The sequence below is a fragment of the Zea mays genome, chromosome 10 (assembly GCF_902167145.1).
Source record: "Zea mays cultivar B73 chromosome 10, Zm-B73-REFERENCE-NAM-5.0, whole genome shotgun sequence".
Taxonomy (NCBI): Eukaryota; Viridiplantae; Streptophyta; class Magnoliopsida; order Poales; family Poaceae; genus Zea; species Zea mays.
The window spans coordinates 46,735,562-46,757,134 of NC_050105.1; positions in this window are offsets into that span (position 1 = coordinate 46,735,562).

Genomic DNA, 21,573 nt, shown 5'->3' on the forward strand with positions numbered 1-21,573 from the left:
CCAAAATCTCGGGGCGAGATTCCTTTAAGGGGGGAGGGCAGTAACACCCCAGGTGTTACTTAGGGTTTTCACTCAAGCCTACACTAGTGAACCCATCATCACATGTGGTTTAATTTGAGCAAAAGACACCAAACTTGGGGGTCAAGATCCTAAGTAGGTGTAACCCATCTTAGAAGTCATGTTTTGGCCTTATCATGCACCTAAAGAGGAGAGAATGGCTCAAACCCTAATTCGAATCCCTTTAGGCAAATGGAGCCCTAGAGGGGAGTATAGCAAAAAGGCTATGTAAACCACATTATCATGACTTGGGCTAATTATAAAAGTTGTAGTACACTTAATACCCTACAAAAATAGTAAGAGAGTGACCCCAAAAAGGTTTCAGAAAAACCCCAAAAAAGGTGACCAAAGAGAAGGGCAAAAAAGAAAAATCAGATTTTTCTCACTTTCAAAACCTGCCCTCTTTCAAAGATCAAACATGTTCACATTTTTCCAAACCTCAAAACCATAGGGCCCAATTAACAAAATGGCGCCTAAAGACCCCTAGAACACCCTGGAAAAATTTGAACCCCACCCTACGTCGTTTGACATGACTTGACACGGTTTTTGTCTCGGGATGGACAGCTCGGACAGAGCCAACTTCACACCACAATATCTCTCAACCCTGACCATATCTTTGCTTGGAACTCACATGTAAAAGATAGGATATGGTGCAGAGAAGATACCTTACACGAGATTTTTGCTGAGATCTACATGCTAAGGCGACCAAACAGGCCTTTGAACACCGGCAGAAGCAAACCACCACGTGTTCGACGTGGGTAGGCACTCGGAAACGCGCCCATAGCATGCTCGCACGCGCGCCCCCGCGCGCCCTCGGCCTCCCCCGTGCCCACACCAGTGTCATGCCCGCAAGTGGCTATAAAGCCCGCCCTCATGCACGACCATCTTCCCTGTTACCCCCTCTGCACCGCGCCTAGCTTTCTCGAGCCAGCCCGCAGCTCCGGTGACCTCCCCGCGACCCGCCAGAGCCGCCCGAGGGCGCCCGCCATGGCCAAACCATTCCCGCCCACCTCCTCTCGATCCGAGCCCGCGGATAGCTTCCTCGGGAGGCCGTGAAGCTTTCCCAAGCTTGAGCCGAGGACCAGCCCCATCGGAACAGTGAGATCACGCTCACTGGAGTTCGTGACCCCGCCGGAGCACGTGGACCGGGTAATCCACTGAACCATTTCTCGATTCCTTGCGCGCATAGCCTCTACATCACCCAGTGAAACTCCTCGTGCACCTTGATTGAACCCTACCATCGTTGTTTGGCCGGAGCAGGTGCCGCCGATGACCTCCGCCGCCTGCGCTCGTGGCCAGAGCAGCTCCAGCCACCTCCGACGCTGACCCGCACACCGTCGTGACCGCCGTGACCTCCCCGACGTCACCGATCACCCCACCAGAGCTCTACTGCCGCCGGTAAGCCTCGCCGTCGTGATCTTTGCCCCGGTTACTGTTCCAGCCAACAAAGGATCGCGAGTTAGATATAGGATAAGTCCAGGGGGTTATGCGTAAGGTCAGTGACTCATGTGAATAGTAGACCGAGGGCTGATTTGTGAGAGAAAAGGGGGAAGAAAACCCAGGGACTTCAGCGCAAATCTGTTTTTCTTTTCCCATTTCGAATTTACTTTTCTTTTAAATATTGTAGAGAACTTGATAAATACATAACTTGAAGAATAATCATCCAAATTTAGTCAAACCAATTTTGCTAGACTTTGTGAAATATAAACTATCAAGCAAAAATAGTAAACCCCATAGTTCCTGTAATGTTTTATAGAGTTTTGATTTAAATAAGAAAACTGCCCAAAACATAATAATAAAGGAAAAGATAGAAAATGAAGAAAAGGGATTGAAAATAGAAACCAGAGGGCAACCATATTTTTCCTAGCATGCCTAAGTGATATAGTTCACAAGAAAAATCTGTTGAACCATAGTCCAGTGAAAAGAAATTACACTCACATTTATTCATGAAAAACAGAGATAACTTTGAAAAGTCATAAGAAAACAATCCTAAGGAGAAAATCGCCCTACCTTAGGAATGACTGCTCTTGTGCTAAGAAGAACCTAGGAAAAATACAAGTTCTGTTGTTTGATATTTTTCAAATAGCAAGTTAGTTATAAGTGTCTTTTTGACATTAAACTTTAGAAAATCATAACTAAATAACCACTAAGTAACCCTCTGTGATTTTTGGCATAGAAACATGGTATTACCCATAGATACCAGCAAAAATAACTCTTGGTACAGAACCCACACCTAGATAAGAGTTGTAGTGCAAAGTGACCCCTCTGCCCCAGCTTTTGTTATTTTTGTCCAGGACATATTCTATTTATTTTTGACCTCAAATTTATAGGACAGACTACAGTGACCAATATTAACCCACTGTAATTTTTACATAATTTTTGGGAAATTTGAAATCACTGTTGTAGTTCAAACCCACCTTAAGAGCATAAATAGAAAATGAAAAGGGGAATTAGTAGTGGAGATTAATGTTACCCTAACCAACCCAGCAAAACCCCTTGAGTACCTACTAAAACCTTTATGGGGCAATCCAAGTCTTAATCCACTATGTTTACCTCTAAGCAAAACCTCAAACCTAGGTTGCTAAGCATAAACCACTAAGAGCTTCTTATAATAAGGAAACCCTAAGTTATCAACTAACTTAGTTTTTCTTCACTATGCATAATGGTTACTAAATTCTGCATATCATAGCATACATATATCTTATTCATTGCATTCGATAGATTGCAACCTCGCTGACGGAGGGTACATCCTCGTGCCGGAGCAAGGAGTTGCTCAGGAGGTAGCCCAGGATCCAGCACCAGAACCTGCCATCGAGGATCTGCCTACCCCAGCTTTGGAAGGCAAGCCCCGGTTTTATGCATAACCAGTTCTATATATTATTTTACTACACTTAATGATTGTAGGCTTGTATTGTGCACTTAAGTGTAGGAGTTGCCTGAAACCCTAGTTGCATTACCTCAGGATTTCCTTTTGAGATGGATACTAGTATGCTAGGTCGAGTAGCTGCTTTACTAATTAGGGATCTCGGTAGAAGTCGAGTGATTTTTCTAGCACTCGCGCGAGGTCAGGAATTGGTTGTCTCCACTTTCTTATCATAATGATGTTGGTCTGTGGACAACAATCCATGGGGATTGGTTGTCTATGAGATGGAAATTAGAATAAGGATTAAGGTGTGGTACCGTGAGTCAAGCGTTTGAACGTACTAAACATATGCCGAGAAATATGGTAAATCGGTAAGCCTAGTACCTAATTGAACCTGGCAGCAGACTTTGCCCCTCACGCGACCTGAGACGTGGTCTCCCATTCAGGTTATGGTGGGTACAAGTGCGGTCACTGCACGACGGCAGTCGGGGTCAGTGAGGCATTGTACGCCAAGGCGGTGAGCCCTGATCTGTTGGCGGGGAATCGATGGGGACGGTTGATGTCTGTGGGGACCGAGTGCCTCGCCACGTCGTGTGTTTAGGTTTACCTTGCAAGGATAAAAACTCGATTCGAATCGTCTGCTTCTCGCAGCTAATGAGACTGCTTGATCCATGTTGCTATTGAGTAACAAGTGGAAATGTGATGACTTGGCAAAAGTTATTGATTACTAAATGTTTGATACCATGAATGATTAGATAGGTACACATTTAGTCTTAAGAGAGTCACACTAAAACTTGAAAAAGCTAAAACTTGATTTTTAGACTCAGCTAGTGCTTTTAGCAACCAAACCCCTCAGCCAAACAGCTGCATGTCTACAGGTAGAGGAGTAGACTCCTCACAGCGGGTAAGTCTAGCTGAGTATTAGTATACTCAGCCTTGCTTGTGGCATAATTTTACAGGTTCTCTGGAGGACATGGTTGCTGGAGTGACATGGCCGTCCATCTTGCCACCGGGTTGGACAGTCGAGTGGGACCCTACCTCGGCTGAGGAGGAGCATGAGGAGTGATGGGACAGGCTTCCCCATCTCTCCGTTTATTTATCGTTAGTTTTATTCCGCTGCATTTCGAACAATGATCACTGCTTTTGCTAAACTCCGATGATGTTGTAATAAAATTTAAATACTCCTTAATGTATGGTTTTATGTTTTATTGTGTTTCCTCTGTGCGTCACCATCGAGTGAGTATGTGGTACTTGATCCTATTAGTGGCCTCGTCGGACTAGATCCGAGGGACTGACGTGTTATTCCCATTTAAGTGTGGTCTAGCCTTCAAGGTTGGACTTAGGCACTTAAGTTGGAATAATTCGGGCGGTTCCGCCACACTGATATCCCTACGGGTGATTCTTCTTGAACATCGGAGTTGGATTACCAGAGAAACGGGGGCGATTGCTGCTCCCAGGCTGAGGTCCACCAATCATATGCTTGTGAGCCTCCATCTCCTTGCGCTTCTTCTCTGCCATGATTGCTCTGTCGATCAGGTCCTGGAAGGTGGGTAAGGTATGATTCATCCGCTGATAGTGCAGGGGATCGACTAAGCCTCTCAAGAAATGGTACTGCCTCTTGGCTTCCGTGTTGACATCTTCAGGAGCATAGCATGACAGATGCAAAAACCTTTCTCGATAATCACTGACTGACATGGGCCCTTGCTTTAGCACCAGAAACTCCTCTTTTTTACTGTCACAAGACCTGCTGGAACTTGATATTGATGGAAATTGTCCCTGAATTCCTCCCAAGTAATGGCATCGGGGTTGGCATGTGTGGCGAGGTAGGAATTCCACCAAGACTGAGCTGCTCCCCTCAACAGACGGGGACCATACAGAACCTTCTCTCTGTCGTCACACTGAGCGGTGTGCAACTCCCGCTCCACGGTATGCAGCAAATCTTCAGCATCCATGGGGTCAGCAGAATGAGCATACATTGGGGGATGACCTCTCATGAATTCTGCATGCTTATCTCTAGGCATCTGAGGCATCTGCACTTGCATCTGAGGTTGAGGTGGGGGCTGCTGCTGTTGCACTTGCTGCATGGCGGCCAGAGTCTGACCAATCGTTTGGACTTCCTGAGTCTGCATCAGAAACATCTGCTCTATTGTCATTGGGGGCGGTCGTGGCAACTGCTGCTGAGCTGCCTCATCTTGCAGTGCTTACTGCTCCTGCTGAGCATGCCTCCCTCCTCTGCGCCTCTTGTCTGACATCTACGGAATGCAATCACACATCAGAACTGATCTTGCAAATCTTGCAGCATAAGAAAAGGGAATATAGTTCTTCACAACAATGAACAAACAAGCATCTTCACTAACTTCAAACACAGGTAGACATAGTCCTCAGATAAAGAGGATAGTAGAGATAAAAAGGATTCCCAACTAAATAACTAATTCATTAACACTAATAGCTAAACCAAAATGCAGGGGGTACCCACACTCTTGCGATAGTCATTATAAAGATCCAAATCCATCATAGTTCATCATGAGAAGCATAAAAACACAGGATAAGCAAACTATCTTGACTATCAGACTAACTGAGGATAAGACTAAGACTAATACTTATATTTCAAACGTTAATTACAAGATCCAACACTGACGATCTATGGTTCTAAATTTATCTTGGTCCTGCAGTCGGGGTTTCCATAGACATGGCACCCACGCCGAGGCAAGCGGTAAGGGTGTTGAGTCCCAACGGGGGTGGGAGAGCCATCCGCTAGGTGACGGCGCTCCGCGCGCTTAGCCCGCAACTGAGCGATCTCAGCACGAGCACTACACAACTCATCTAAAGCGTGGTCCAGCTTCGTTTTTAGCACAGTGGCTAGGTTGACTATGCTGCTCAACCTAGGATTGTCCTCACCAACAGGTGAGACAACCACGCCTCCTACGCTGCCAGATGGATGACGGGGGTAATACCTCAGGTCAAGACCATCGGCCACCCCACCGAGCATCGAGCAATAGTGCGAAAGCGAATGTCGTGTGGTATCCTACATGGCCACCTCGACTGAGTCCCGCTCAGAGATAGAATAATGCTCCGAGCAGACCTCCGCACCCTGGAGACTATCCTCCGGATGGCGCACCAAGCAAGTCGCCTCCCAGCGGTCTGGGTATGCCCCGCGACTGTGCTGGAAGACCACACAGCGATACTCAATGGACCAGGTGTGCCGGTCAAGTGCCCGACACAGCAAGGTGTCGAGCGCCTCGAGGAAGTGACACCCGCGAGTGGCGTCATGAGTGATGGGTCGAGCAAACCATCCCTCCGGCTCCTGCTCCTCCGAGAGGTCGATGCTGTGGCTCGAGTTGCTGTCGTCACCATCTCCGGTATCGGGGTCTTCTCCAATAGCTACTCCAGTGGCCATGACGCCCAGTGGTGGTGCAGGGGCACCTCCAGTGGGGCCACAGGAGAGCAGCGCCTCGTAGACTCAAAATCTGTGGCGCCCAAAATCTATATAAAAAAATAATAACAATAAAATAAATATATGAAGACATAAAATAGTAAATTCAGATATCTCAAATTATACTTAAGTATTGAAAATTGAGGACTGAATTTTGAAAACCAAGAATTATTTTAGAAAAGAAGTAATAGAAAGGTTTTCAATTCAACTAAATAACTATTCATTTCATTAAATGATGCACTATAGGCATTTTATACTTATGAATATGTGGTGAAACATTTTAATAAAGAGTCATAATTTAAACTTGGGACCTCAAAGTATAAATGAAAATAAAATAGAAAATAAGAAAGGGGATTTAATGAAACTATTTATTCCTTCCATAAATAAATAACAAGGAAAAGAATAAATAATAATATTGCAAATAGTAGATTTTATAATCACATTAGTATTAACTTTGACACTTGGGAAATTGAAGTTCAAAATGGGAGTTTGAATTTGAATTTGATTTGAATGGAGAAAAGAGAATAAAGAGAAAGGAAGGAAAAACACTATATAAGATAAAACAAAATATATGGATAAATAAAATACTACCATACTAGTATGCTTATTTTGTACATTTAATTTGAGTACAAGTTCACAACACTACTTGAATTCAAATTTGGGAATTAAAGATAAAGAGAAAAGAAAACAGGAGAAAGAAAGAAAAAGGTAAAAGGAAAACTGATCGTGGGTCGCGAACCTCGCTTCTGGCCCACTCGAGCATGCACTCCGCGCGGTCCAGACTCCCTTCGCCTGCCCGCGCGCCTAGGCTTACTCTCGCCGCCAATAGGGGCCCACACCCCAGCGTCCCACGTCGTAACCCCGCGCCGCGTGCTGTGCTGGGCTTTGTGCGCCGACTGGCGGGCCCCACTCATCATCTAGACCTCGCGAGCGCCAACCGGGAGTGGGGCGCCGACAAGTTGGGCCCGTTCTCCAGTCTCTCACCAGCTCAGTCATTCTTCCTTTCCTGGTCGTTACACCAGGGCCAATTTACTCGCTGGGGTTGCCGCCTGCGCGATCGTGGTGGCCGTTCAAGGTCGCTGGTGCGGTTGGTTCATCCCGCAACCCATCCTTGGGCTACAAATACTCGAGACCCCGCACCCTCTGGCCCTGATGCGTAACGCCAAGCCACCGCCGCCATTGCAGAGGCAGAGAAGTGAGCACCGCCGCGGGAGGGAAAACCTTGATTCGCCGTCTGCCATGCCCAGGGTGTAGTGTCAGGGGCCTTCATGGAGGCTCGCTGGGGCGTGTGATCACTTGGCTGGCGCGATTGGGGAGCTAGGTTACACGCAATTTCTCACCGGTGCTCCTACATCGCCGCTGCACGCGTGGCTAGGGGCTACCGCGCCATAAACTAAGTGAGTGATCGCTCGGCCAAATCGGTTCGCTTCCTAGTACGTGTGGTACCCCTTAATTTATCACTTAGATGACCAGCGTAGTAGTAATTGTACGCCGGAGATCGTATAAGTGCCGCAGCCCCGCTGTGTGCGTGGACAGCCTGCCACTCCACCTTCACCGTAGGATTATGAGTCACCATTGTGTTTGAGTGGTTCTCGCGTCCTTTCAAGCCGCTCCAATTAGGGTTTGGGGGCTGCTCGGGCTGAATCGGGCGTGGCCGGCGTCGGCACCACCATGCGGACCTAGCTGCGCCGCCGGTTCGACTGTCTTGAGTTTGAAGAAGAATCGTGGGCTGCAGGATCTCAAGTAGGCGGATCAGATTAGAACATGAGGATACCCTTCTGACGCTTTGAATCCGAGGCATTAATCAGAAGATCAACTCTAGTAGCATACGGATTCATTTAATGATAAGACTGATCTAGGCTATTCATTTTAGATCTAGTGACCAAAATGGTTGGGCGAGTTAAATCTAATCTGTAGCATAGAGTTTAGATCTGACGGCTTAGATTACACCGGACCCATTTGGCCAGGAATTTTGTTAAAAGAGACCCCGTAGAACATAGAAATCAACCCGTCGTCCACACCAAGGACTCTCCGAGTCTTAGAAAGATTTGCACCAAGACCCCTGTGCTTTTCAGTTTTTGGTGCGCAGTCCATGGTGTTAGAAAATCAAAGAAATGGATTTAGAAAATGATTTTTAATGTAAAAATAATTGCTAGAATTTGTATAATCCCTAGAAAATTCATATTAAGTCCAAATTGATCCATTCTAGTTTCTATAATTTTGTAATATTATTGTTTATCAATTAGTGCCAATCTTTTGACATGAAAGCCACATTAAAATTTATATCCTATTCAATCTTGTACCCAACACATAAAGCCTTTGGAAATTCATAACTTAAAATCCATAACTCCAAAATTAATGATTCATGTTTCTATGATCTTATTTTAATATGTAGATTATTGATATCTATGTTGTATACCTATTTGGTGTGATATTAATTTCCTCTTTATACTATGCTTGTTTGTATTATGGCGAGTAGAAGAGCCTGTGGTTGGGGATCCCTGTGTTCAGCAGATAGAAGTTGTTGAGCAGGAGCTCATTGAAGGCAAGTTGTGCCCTTGATCACTCTAAAATTAACGATTCATGTAGTGTTCTTATTAATCATAAAGATCTACATAGATTAATTTTGATGGGACCCAATAGGTTACCCCAGTTTGACTATCTTTATACCTTGTTTACCATTGAACTTTTTGGGTAGTACTTGCTATTGATTTATGTGGTTTTGGAGATACATTATTCATGATCACACTTTTATTATAAGTTGTTATTTACTATTCATGTTAAGATCATTATGTTAATTAGAACATGGAGCGACCACCTGAGAAACAATGCTACCACAAGGGTGGTATGGGACGCCCTTGGCTGACTAATTAGGAAAGCTAGTGGATGACTATCTTACCCGAAAGGGGCAAGGGTAGTAGGGGAGTGGTCAGTGTAGGGAGGTCCTTGGGTTCATTTTGCTGAGATGGCGATCAGGCGAGGGATCCCTACATTGGAGCTTCCTAGAAACTTTTGCGGGTTTTCTGAAGCTAGTGGAACTTTGTAAAGGCCTCGTAGTGTTACCCTGCCTCGCTTCCTTTGTAGAGGTGTATGGGATTCATGACCCCTTGGCAGATGGGTAACTTGACTTGTGGGTAAAGATGTGCAATCTCTGCAGAGTGTAAAACTGGTATACTAGTCGTGCTCACGGTCATGAGCAACTCGGACCCTCACATGATTAATTTATGGAATTAAATTCAATTCATCATTTGCATCGCATTGTGATTATTTTATTATTACTTTTATTTGTTATTACTATGGTTTGGTGTTCACTTACACATAGTAACTGCTAATAAAATTTTGACCAACTTATAAAGGCAATGCTCAGCTTCAACCTTTATTTTGTTGATCAGTCTTACACTTCACATGAACTCCCACCTTTGGTGAGTTCATACACATTATTCCCCACAACTTGTTGAGCGATGAACATGTGTGAGCTCACTCTTGTTGTATCACACCCCCCACAGGAGAAGAACAGGTGGTTCAAGAGGAGCCACACATTGAGGAGTTTGATTTGATCTAGGTGGCGTCTCCCAGTTGACTTTATGGCGCCAAGGATGGACTTTAGTTTGTTTTATATTTATCTTTTATCATGTAAGACTTCCGCTATATAATAACTACTCTGATTATATTGTGACATTTATCTCTATACACTCTGTTATTATATGTGTTGTCTTCTTTGACGCATATATGAGATGCACCCGGCTTTGTCCCTTAAATCTGGGTGTGACAGAAGTGGTATCAGAGGAATGTTGAATGAAGGACGAAACCTAGATAGAACTGGACAACCAATACTTACTTACCTTTGCTACTCTAATTCTTTTCTAAACTTTTCTTAATCTTTTCTCATCTATTTTCGCTTTACTCTGATTATTCTTACCTTTTTCTTCTGAAGACACATGTGGATTTCACACTTTGAAATCCTGTGCCTAAAGTGATCTTTAGGAATAGGAGACCTACTCTTAGGAACAAAAATAAAACTATTTTTATAGGTATCTATACGCTTGAGTGTTTGTTCTTACAATACTTGTCTGATTTGGATCTTTGATTGAGTGTGATGGATTGTGGAGTAATGTCCACAATTGCATCTGCATATGCACCTAGACATAAGGGAAAATATTTATAAAATAGACAACACAGAATATTCCCTATTAAAAAATATATATACCTAGTTTAATATATCCATCTTATCTTACAAGATTCTCTCTTATCTTAATAGATCTATCTTATCTCAAAAGATTCTATCTTATTCTTAGAGACTCATCTTGTCCTAATAAGCATACTTATCCCCACCACTTTGCTTATCTCATAACAATGTAACAAACATGATCTATTCGAAAATAAATTAAGTAGATCTTATCTAGTCTAATCTTATTACACCAATTTAATTCTGATCCCATCTAATCTGGTCAGATCTAATCTAATGGACAAACATGTTAGATAATACTGGTAAAATAAGATTGGATCTTACTCTTATGAATTTGTTTTAACCTAAACTGGTGTCTTAGACCAACTTGTCCGTGGAACGACGACCTAGCCTATGTTATAGGTTGCCCAAACCCATTTATCCCAAAAGCAATGTAAAATTTTGTTCAATCTACCTACCCCATGTACCCACTATCGTTATCCCAACTTGGATAATGGCATATAGCACCACAACCGACGGTCACTAAATCTGTCGGCGTTCTGAGACCGGGGGGTCCCTTGGGCCGACAAGTGAGTGTCGCCGCGTGCCCCAGCCCAGATGGGTCGAGCGCGAGGGCGAGTGCGAAGGGGGAGAAGCGAGGCGGCCGGAGACCGGCGTGAGAGAGGTGGGAATCCCGCGGCCTTCGTGTTCGTCCCGCGCCCAGGTCGGGTGCGCTTGCAGTAGGGGGTTACAAGCGTCCACGCGGGAGAGGGAAGCGAGCGGCCCCAAGAGAGCGCCTGTCTCGTCCTCGTCCCCGCGCGGCCAACCCTCTCTAAGAGGGCCCGGGTCCTTCCTTTTATAGGCGTAAGGAGAGGATCCAGGTGTACAATGGGGGGTGTAGCAGAGTGCTACGTGTCTAGCGGGGGAGAGCTAGCGCCCTAAGTACATGTCGATGTGGCAGCCGGAGAGATTTTGGCACCCAGCTGGTGTGATGTCGTGGCCGTCGGAGGAGCGATGGAGCCTGGCGGAGGGACAGCTGTCGGAGCGGTTGGGTCCTTGCTGACGTCCTCTTGCTTCCGTAAGGGGGCTGAGAGCCACCGTCGTCACAGAGCATGCGGGGCGCCATCATTGCCTATCTGGCGGAGCTAGCCAGATGGGACACCGCTCTTGTTCCCTGCGGCCTGAGTCAGCTTGGGGTAGGGTGATGATGGCGCTTCCTGTTGACGTGGTTGGCCTGCGCCCTAGGTTGGGCGATGTGGAGGCTCCTCCGAAGCCGAGGTCGAGTCTGTCTTCCATGGCCGAGGCTGAGTCCGAGCCCCTGGGTCGGGTGAGGCAGAGGTCGTCTGCAGAGGCCAGGGCGGAGTCCGAGCCCTGGGGTCGGGTGAAGCGGAGTTCGTCGTCTTCTGGGGCTGAGCCCAAGTCCGAGCCCTGGGTCGGGCGGAGTGGAGTTCGTCGTCTTTTGGGGCTGAGCCCGAGTCCGAGCCCTGGGTCGGGCGGAGCGGAGTTCGCCGTCTTCCGGGACTTAGCCCGAGTCCGAGCCCTGGGTCGGGCGGAGCGGAGTTCGCCGTCTTCCGGGACTTAGCCCGAGTCCGAGCCCTGGGTCGGGCGGAGCGGAGTTCGCCGTCTTCCGGGACTTAGCCCGAGTCCGAGCCCTGGGTCGGGCGGAGCGGAGCTTCCTATGGTGCCTTTGGCAGGGCCTGACTGCCTGTCAGTCTCACTCTGTCAAGTGGCACTGCAGTCGGAGTGGCGCAGGCGGCGCTGTCCTTCTGTCAGGCCGGTCAGTGGAGCGGCGAAGTGACGGCGGTCACTTCAGCTCTGCCGGGGGGTGTGCGTCAGGATAAAGGTGTCAGGCCACCTTTGTGTTAAATGCTCCTGCGATTTGGTTGGTCGGTGCAGCGATTTAGTCAGGGTTGCTTCTTAGCGAAGGCAGGGCCTTGGGCGAGCCGGAAATATTTTCACCGTCGGAGGGGGGCCTCGGGCGAGACAGAAATCCTCCGGGGTCGGCTGCCCTTGTCCGAGGCTAGGCTCGGGCGAGGCGTGATCGAGTCGCTTGAATGGACTGATCCCTGACTTAATCGCACCCATCAGGCCTTAGCAGCTTTATGCTGATGGGGGTTACCAGCTGAGAATTAGGAGTCTTGAGGGTACCCCTAATTATGGTCCCCGACAGTAGCCCCCGAGCCTCGAAGGGAGTGTTAGCACTCGCTTGGAGGCTTTCGTCGCACTTTTTTGCAAGGGGACCAGCCTTTCTCGGTTGCATTTTGTTCCGATGGGTGCGCGCGAGCGCACCCGCCGGGTGTAGCACCCGAGGCCTCGAAGGAGTGGTTTCACTCCTTCGAGGTCTTAATGCCTCGCGTAATGCTTCAGCTGGTCTGGTTGTTCCCTCATGCGAGTTGGCCGTAGCCCGGGTGTACGGTCGGGTCCCAAGTTCTCGGGCTGGTATGTTGACGCTGTCAACGGTTCGGCCGGAGCCGGGTTTGCGAGAGCAGCCCCCGAGCCTCTGCACAGGGCGAGAGGGCGATCAGGGACAGACTCGGCTTTTTTACATATGCCCCTGCGTCGCCTTTCCGCAAGGAGGAGGGGGGGAAAGCGCCATGTTGCCCTCGATGGGCGCCGAACATGGTGTGTCCGGTGAGCTGCAAGCGGGTAATCCGAGTGGACGTCCGTGCCCCGTTCATTAGGGGTCGGCTAGGGGCCCGGAGGCACGCCCAAAAGTACCTGCGGGTGATCTACTAGACCCGGTCCCCTGGCGACGGGGTCCGAGGGCTCGATGCCTCCCTCTGATGGGATTCCGTTACAAGATCGCTCCCGCTGGTCTCGGAAATGTCCTAGGGTACCTCGGGAGCGCAGCCCGAGCCTTGATTATGTATCGAACGTACCCATGGTCATCCCTCGCTCGGTGTCTGAGGCGGCTGTGAACCCTTCGGGGGCCAGCCTTCGAACCCCTGATCAGTAATGGGCGCGGAGCCCGAGTAGCCTGAGGCGGCCGTGGAACCCTTCGGGGGGCCGGCCTTCGAACCTCTGACCAGTAGTGGGTGTAGGGCCCACGTGATCTGAGGCGGCTGTCGAACCCTTCGGGGGGCCAGCCTTCGAACCTCTGATCAGTAGGGAGGCTCAGAGCCTGGTTCCTTCACGGCGAAGGATCCTTTTCGGGGTATCCCCCTTTCCCGGTCCCTGTTGCAAGAGAGAGAGAAAGAGGAAAAAAGGAAAAGGATACGAAATCGAACGACGCGGCGTACCTTTTTTGGCGCGGTTATTTCGGCGAAGGCGAAGCGTCGCCTGCTTTTCCTGCCAGAAGCGCCGCCTGTCCCGCCGCGGAGTTAATGCGATGGGGCGAGTGGTTGGCGGGGCGGCTGTTTCGCTTCGCGTTTTTGAATCCCGCGTCCGGTCCGGGCGGAACGTTGGAACCGGTCTTGCCTTGGTCTTTATATACCCGGGAGAGGGTCTGGTGACGGTTCTTTGCTCCGCTTCCTGCCTCCCTCTTAGGTTTTCGCAACCCGAGAGACTTAGCCAGAGAAGAGGAAACTGCCCTTCCTGCCCCTTGCGCCGCCATCCCTTCCGCTCGGTGATGGCTGACCGGGTGACCATCATCTCGCCGCGCGATCCATGGCCCTTTTCCACAGTGACGGCGAGTGATCTGGAGGATCTGGTCGGCGAGGGTTTGCTTCGTCCTCTCACCGATGAGCAGCGACCGGAATGGATTCCTCCCGTGGGCGGAGCCGCTCCGTCCCCACCGCCGGGGTACATCGTGAGCTTCGTCTCATTCCACGAGCGGGGATTCGGTGTGCCGGTGGGCCGCTTCATGCGGGCGATCCTGTACCACTATGGGGTGGAGTTGCACAACCTCACCCCTAACTCCATCTCGCAGGCCGCCATCTTCGTAGCGGTGTGCGAGGGGTACTTGGGGATCGCCCCCCATTGGGATTTGTGGACCCATCTCTTTTTCGCGGAGCTTTTTGCCTCGCCGACGGGGGAGAGGAAAGTCCGCGCAGCGGTGCGGGCCGGCGGCTACACCCTCCTATTGAGGCAGTCGCGGGCGTCGCTGTATATTCCTGCCATCCTCGCGTCCTCGAACAAGGGGTGGCAGCGCCGGTGGTTCTACCTCCGAAACGACGGCGAGTTGCTCCCACCGTTCTCCCAGTGAGTAGTCACCGCTGCCACCGACGCTTGGCGCCACGGGACCCCGCACGGAAGACAGAAGAACCTCGAGCCCCTTCTCCAGGCCTTGGAGGCGTTGTTGAAGGGGGGACTCACCGCCGCGGGAGTGATAGCCGCCATCCACCGTCGGAGGGTGCTTCCCTTGGCGGAGCGACGGCTGTCGCTTTGGGAGATGACCCCAGAGGCTAGCTGGGAGGGCTCGCGGATGTCCCCTGATCCTCTTCCCTTCGATGCCCTCCAATGGCGGGTGTCCATTGCGTTGGGGAAGCCGGACCCCCACGCCTTCTCCCAGCTTTTGATGCGCCCCGACCGAGGGAGCGTAACTCTGGTGAGTGTCCGCTTCTTCCTTCTTCATACATCAGGTTGCTCCTGGTTCTTACGATCGGGGTTTTTCCCCCTTCTTCAGGAGGTGGGGTGGCACAAGCCTTCCCTGCCACGGGTCCCGCAGGACGCGGTGGACCGAGCAGCGCGGCGGGTCGCCGCGGAGGAGAAGAAGAAGAAGAAGGACGCGGAGAAGGCCCGGGCCCGCGAGCGGAGGTGGGCTCGAGACGCCTTGGAAAAGCTCCGTCGCCGGCAGGAGAGGGAGGGGCTCCCGAGGGAGCCGTCGCCGGAAACGCCCGACGACGACGACGATGATGAAGATGATGACGAGGAGGACGACATGGTCGCCCGCCTTGGCCTCAGCCCCGGCTTGGGGTTTGGCCAGGAGCCGTCAAGCCAGCCCCCGAGCGGGCTGACGCCGTAAGTCCCTAGAGTCGGGACATCGGGGTCCCGGCCCGAGGGGCGGGGGCAACCCGAGAGGGCACCTGACCCCTCGGCTGGAGGAGCTGAGGTGACCCCGGGGGGCCAGGCCAGGGCGCCTGCTCCCTGGGAGCCGCCGCTCGCGCCGGCAGCGCAGGGAGGCGACCCTCAGGTCACCGTGACAGTGCCAGGGCAATCTGCCCCCCGGGCGTCCAAAGCGAGGGTGGTGCCGAAGTTGTCGGCGAAGCGGACCTCGGCGGCGGTTCCGGGGGCCGGGATCCAAGAGACTTCCCCCCAGGCACGATGGATCATGGCCCGGAGCGGCTAAGTATCTCGGAATGTCTTCGTCCTGGCTTTCCATTCATATGTCCCGGCCGTGATTTTTCTTTTCTCCTCAACAAGCGAAGCCATGGCCTGACCGACCTGGCACCCTGGAAGGCACTTAAGACGACGTCGGCCTGTGCGGCCAGCGCCGCTCCGGGCCTTGCCGTTCAGCCGACCCTCTCGCAAGGCGTTCCACCTCAGGGGGCTCGGGCGGCATTGGTCGCCGTGGAGCAGGTTCCCGAGGCTGGCTCTTCTGCCGAGGCGGCCATTGTGATAGGGGAGGCGACTGACGCTGACGTGGTCCCGAGCCCACCGGACGTGCCGGCCATGCCGGCGCCTGCCGCTACCGAAGTCGCCGCCGTCCCAGCCGGAGAGCGACCGGTTGCTGCCGACGTCGAGACGGCGGATGCGTCGGCGCTTGGTGCCTCGGAAGAGGAGGGCGTGGAGGTGCGATCCGTCCCACCGGGCGGCAGCCTCGTCGCTGAGCGGCAGAGCTCCGAGGGCCGGCGCCAGTTGCTCCGGTTCCGGACCCGCGAGGCCTCGGACCCCGTCTTCGTTCTCGACGATGAACGGGAGGACCAGTCCTGGGATGAGCTCCGCGAGTGTGCTGAAGCAACGGTGGGGTCGCTCCGGTCGTCGCTGGAGGTTTTCTGCAGGGACGTCCCCAAAATCCTCCAGGTAACGGTTTCAGGCATACCTTCTCTCTTCCGTGACCGAGGCGTTCTTCGTGACGCCCCACTTCCTTCCCTCAGGATCTGACGGATCGGAGCGCCGCCAAGTCGTCGTTCATCCGCCGCGAGGTCGACGTCTGGGGCTCGCTGCGATCCCTGAGGACCTCGCTCGCCGGGGCTACTGCGCGCCTTTCTCGGCAGGGTGCCGAGGTAGCGGACCTCCAGTTGCTCTGTACTGACCTGAGGGCCGAGGCGGCAGCGGCGCGCGCGGAGGCGGCAGCGGCGCGCGCGGAGGCGGCCGCGGCGCGCGCAGAAGCGCAACGGCAGCGGTCGGAGTTCGACCGGGTCGTCGAGGAGCGGGACCTATCTCGGGGCCGGGCTGCCGAGGCCGAAAGCCGGGCTGAAACCCTTGCAGCCGACTTAGCCGTAGCCCAGGTCGCGGCCTCGGAGCAGCGTGCCCGAGCCGGAGGTACGCCTTGGCCATCCTTGGTTCTCGTTCCCGTTTGTTCCCTTTGCTTGTGTTTGAGATCTTTCTTCTGGCTGTTCGCAGAGCTCGAGTCCGCCCTTGATGAGTCCGCCAAGGCGCTTGCCGAGGCGCTTGCCGGGGCGGCCGAGCAGAGGGAGGCCGACCACGCGGCCATGTCCGAAGCCGTCTCGGACGTTTATCGGATCCTTGACTTCGGCGACGTCCCCTCAGGAAGCTCCCCTCAAAGTCGCCTTCAAGCCTTGGGTGATCACGTGCGCGGCAGACTCCGCGAGGCGCTACACCACGGCGTCAGGCGGGCCTTCGCCGTGCTCGCTTCCCACTATGTTGTGGACCTGGAGCGAGTTAGTGAGGGGTATTGTCTTCCTGATGAAGACGAAGCTGCCCTGGCAGAAGTCCAGCGGCTCGACGCGGTCGCCGCGGGTCCGAGCGCAGTGCTGGCGACCACCTTCGAGGCGGAGATCCTCCCTCCTGCGCCGTCGTCGGAAGCCGAGATGGACTTTACCCAAGGCGGGGACGGAGCTGAAGGCGCGGCTCCTTCCCGAGGCGACGCCTAACTCCGTTGGAACAGTTTCTGTTGGATGCACGTGTGTCTTTCTGCGGCCACTGAGGCCTGAACACTTTGTTTCCATTGCATGAAGTCGTACTCCTCTTCCTTTTATTTTGCGTGTCCGGCTTTGCCTGTCAATAACAGGGTGGCTTCCCAAGTAGGGGTCATTTTTCGTGGCGGGTGATGAGTGAAGGTGTCCCTAACCCGGAGGCATAGGAATTCCTCGGCTCAGTCGGCCTTGCCACTTACATGCACCCACGTTCGCTCCTTGGGGCCCTGTCTCTGACATAGCCGGGAGAACGCAAAAGCCTTTTTGACCGAAAATTTTGGACGCGGAGAGGTACGCCTAATCTTGACGCAGAGGGGTTCCCCCCTTTTTAGCCCCCAAGGGAGGGTCGGGCTCTGCCGAGGCGAGGCTGACCCTTCCTTGACGACTGAGACTTTTGTGGGAGCGAGGTGTACGAACAGCTTGAAAACATCTTAAGGGTAGAAGCGACGTAGCCGTCGGATGTTCCAAGCGTTGCCATAGACCTCGCCTTGACCGCCGGCCAGCTTGTACGTTCCGGGCTCCAGAACTTTGGCGATGACAAGCGGCCTTTCCCGGGGGTGCGTGTAGCCCCCGGGTGCCCGCAGCAAGGGCTCGGGGTGCTGTGCGATGGTCGTGATCTTCTCCGGGTTGGCTTCGATGCCCCGCTTGGAGATGATGAACCCCAAGACCATGCCCTGGGGCACCCCGAGGACCCACCTTTCGGGGTTGAGCTTGACGCCTTTTGCCTCTTTTATGGACTTCGCCGCCGTCAGCTTGTGGATCTCCTCGCCTATCGCTCTGCGCTTCTCCTCGTTGAATCGGCGCAGAGACTATTTGACGGGTTGGGCTCCGGCCCGAATATCCAGCGAGTGCTCGGCGACATCCCTCGGTATGTCGGGCATGTCCGAGGGACTCCACGCGAAGACGTCGGCGTTCGCGCGGAGAAAGTCGACGAGCACTGATTCCTATTTGGGGTCGAGCCCGGAGCCGATCTGGATCTGCTTGGAGGCGTCGCCGCTGGGGTCGAGGGGGACGACCTTGACCGTCTCCACTGACTCGAAGTTGCCGGCATGACGCTTCACGTCTGGCACCTCTTTGGAGAGGCTTTCCAGGTCGGCGATGAGGGCCTCGGACTCGGTGAGGGCCTCGGCGTACTCCACGCACTCCACGTCGCATTCGAACGCGTGCTTGTACGTGGGGCCGACGGTGATGACCCCGTTGGGGCCCGGCATCTTGAGCTTCAGGTAGGTGTAGTTGGGGACGGCCATGAACTTCACGTAGCATGGCCTTCCCAGTACCGCGTGGTAGGTTCCTCGGAACCCGACCACCTCGAACGTCAGAGTCTCCCTTCGGAAGTTGGAGGGCGTTCCGAAGCAGACGGGAAGGTCGAGTCGTCCGAGGGGCTGGACGCGCTTCCCGGGAATGATCCTGTGGAAGGGCGCAGCGCCTGCTCGGACGGAGGACAGATCGACGCGCAGGAGCCCGAGGGTCTCGGCGTAGATGATGTTGAGGCTGCTGCCTCCGTCCATAAGGACCTTGGTGAGCCTGACGTCGCCGATGATGGGGTCGACGACGAGCGGGTATTTCCCCGGGCTCGGCACGTGGTCGGGGTGATCGGCTTGGTCGAAGGTGATGGGTTTGTCGGACCAGTCTAGGCAGACTGGCGCCGCCACCTTCACCGAGCAGACCTCCCAGCGCTCTTGTTTGCGGTGCCGAGCCGATGCATTCGCCGCTTGCCCACCGTAGATCATGAAGCAGTCGTGGACCTCGGGGAACTCTCCTGATTGGTGATCTTCCTTCTTGTCGTCGTCGCGGGCCCTGCCACCCTCCGCGGGTGGCCCGGCCTTGTGGAAGTGGCGCCGAAGCATGACGCACTCCTCAAGGGTGTGCTTGACGGGCCCCTGATGATAGGGGCACGGCTCCTTGAGCATCTTGTCGAAGAGGTTGGCACCTCCGGGGGGCTTCCGAGAGTTCTTGTACTCGGTGGCGGCGACAAGGTCCGCGTCGGCGGCGTCGCGTTTCGCTTGCGACTTCTTCTTGCCTTTCTTCTTGGCGCCGCGCTGAGTTGACGCCTCGGGAGCATCTTCCGATGGGCGGCCCTGGGGCTGCTTGTCCCTTCGGAAGATAGCCTCGACCGCCTCCTGGCCAGAGGCGAACTTGGTGGCGATGTCCATCAGCTCGCTCGCCCTGGTGGGGCTCTTGCGACCCAACTTGCTGACCAGGTCGCGGCAGGTGGTGCCGGTGAGGAACGCACCGATGACATCCGAGTCGGTGATGTTGGGCAGCTCGGTGCGCTGCTTCGAAAATCGTCGGATGTAGTCCCGGAGAGATTCTCCCGGCTGCTGCCGGCAGCTTCGAAGATCCCAGGAATTCCCGGGGCGCACGTATGTGCCCTGGAAGTTGCCGGCGAAGGCTTGGACTAGGTCGTCCCAGTTGGAGATCGGCCCCGGAGGCAGGTGCTCCAACCAGGAGCGAGCGGTGTCGGAGATGAACAGGGGGAGGTTGCGGATGATGAGGTTGTCGTCGTCCGTTCCACCCAGTTGGCAGGCCAGACGGTAGTCCGCGAGCCATAGTTCCGGTCTCGTCTCCCCCGAGTACTTTGTGATAGTAGTCGGGGGTCGGAACCGGGTCGGGAATGGTGCCCGTCGGATGGCCCGGCTGAAGGCCTGTGGACCGGGCGGTTCGGGCGAGGGACTCCGATCCTCCCCGCTGTCATAGCGTCCCCCACGCCTGGGGTGATAGCCTCGGCGCACCCTCTCGTCGAGGTGGGCCCGACGGTCGTGATGATGGTGCTCGTTGCCGAGGCGGCCCGGGGCCGCAGGCGCGGTGTTGCGCGTGCGCCCGGTGTAGACCGAGGCTTCCCGCATGAATCGGGAAGTCGCGGCATGAGGTTCCGAGGGGTATCCCTGCCTTCGGGAGGTAGAGCTCTCGGCCCGTCGGACCGCGGCGCCTTCCAGGAGATTCTTGAGCTCCCCCTGGATTCGCCGACCCTCGGTGGTTGATGGCTCCGGCATCGCGCGGAGAACCATCGCTGCTGCAGCCAGGTTCTGGCCGATGCCACTAGATGCGGGTGGCGGCCTGACCCTGGCGTCGTCGGCGACGCGGTGCTGGAAACCCTGGGGCAGATGACGTATTTCTCCGGCCGGGGGTTGGCCCGCCCATGCCTGCCCGACGTCCCGGTGGATCGGCTCAAGCGCTCCTGCTCCCTCGTCGAGCCTGGCCTGCACCCCGCGGATTTGCTCGAGCTGTGGGTCATGGCCCCCCGCCTGAACGGGGACCACAGCTAGCTCCCGTGGGATGTCAACGCGGGGCACCGGCCTAGGGAGATCACCATCCTCCGGCATGCCGAGATGATTGCCTTCGGAGGGACCCCCTAGATCGACGTGGAAACATTCGCGGCTTGGGCTGCAATCCTCGTCGTCGAGGCTGCGGCTACCGTCGGAACAGTCGGAGAGGCAGTAGTCACATGCGGTCATGAAGTCCCGCATGGCACTGGGGTTGCCAAGTCCAGAGAAATCCCAACAAATGCTGGGGTCGTCGTCTTCCTCGGACCCAGAGGGCCCGTAGGTCGAGACGTCCGTCAGCCGGTCCCAAGGAGACCGCATGCGAAACCCCAGAGGGTTTGGACTCGCCTCTACGAGAGCGTCCGCCAAAGCGAGATTGCTAGGCGGGTTGAGGCTGAATCCAAATGACGTAGGATGGAAATCGGTCGGTACCTTTTGGTCGACGAGCGGCGATGAAGTCACATCGGGGACTGACTGCACCGTCGTCTCAGGTACGAGGGCGACGTCCTACAAGCTTTTCGCAAGCGCGCTGGCGTCGTCCACTTGCTCGGGTTTGGCGTGTCGCGGGGAGACGGCGCTCGTCTTCATCTCAGGCGCGAAGTCGACACCCGGTGCGCCCCTCGTTGGGGTGCCGGCGCCGTCGACTCGCTCGACAGCCGACGAGGCGCTGCCTCCTGCTTGGCCTTGGTTGCCCTGCCTTCCCCTCCGCCGACGGGGAAGAAGGCGGGACGAGCTCGAAGATTGCTCTTCCGCCACGCGGGGAAGACGTCGCCGATTCCGCCGCCGGCGGGCGGGCTGTCGGCCGCCATTGTCGT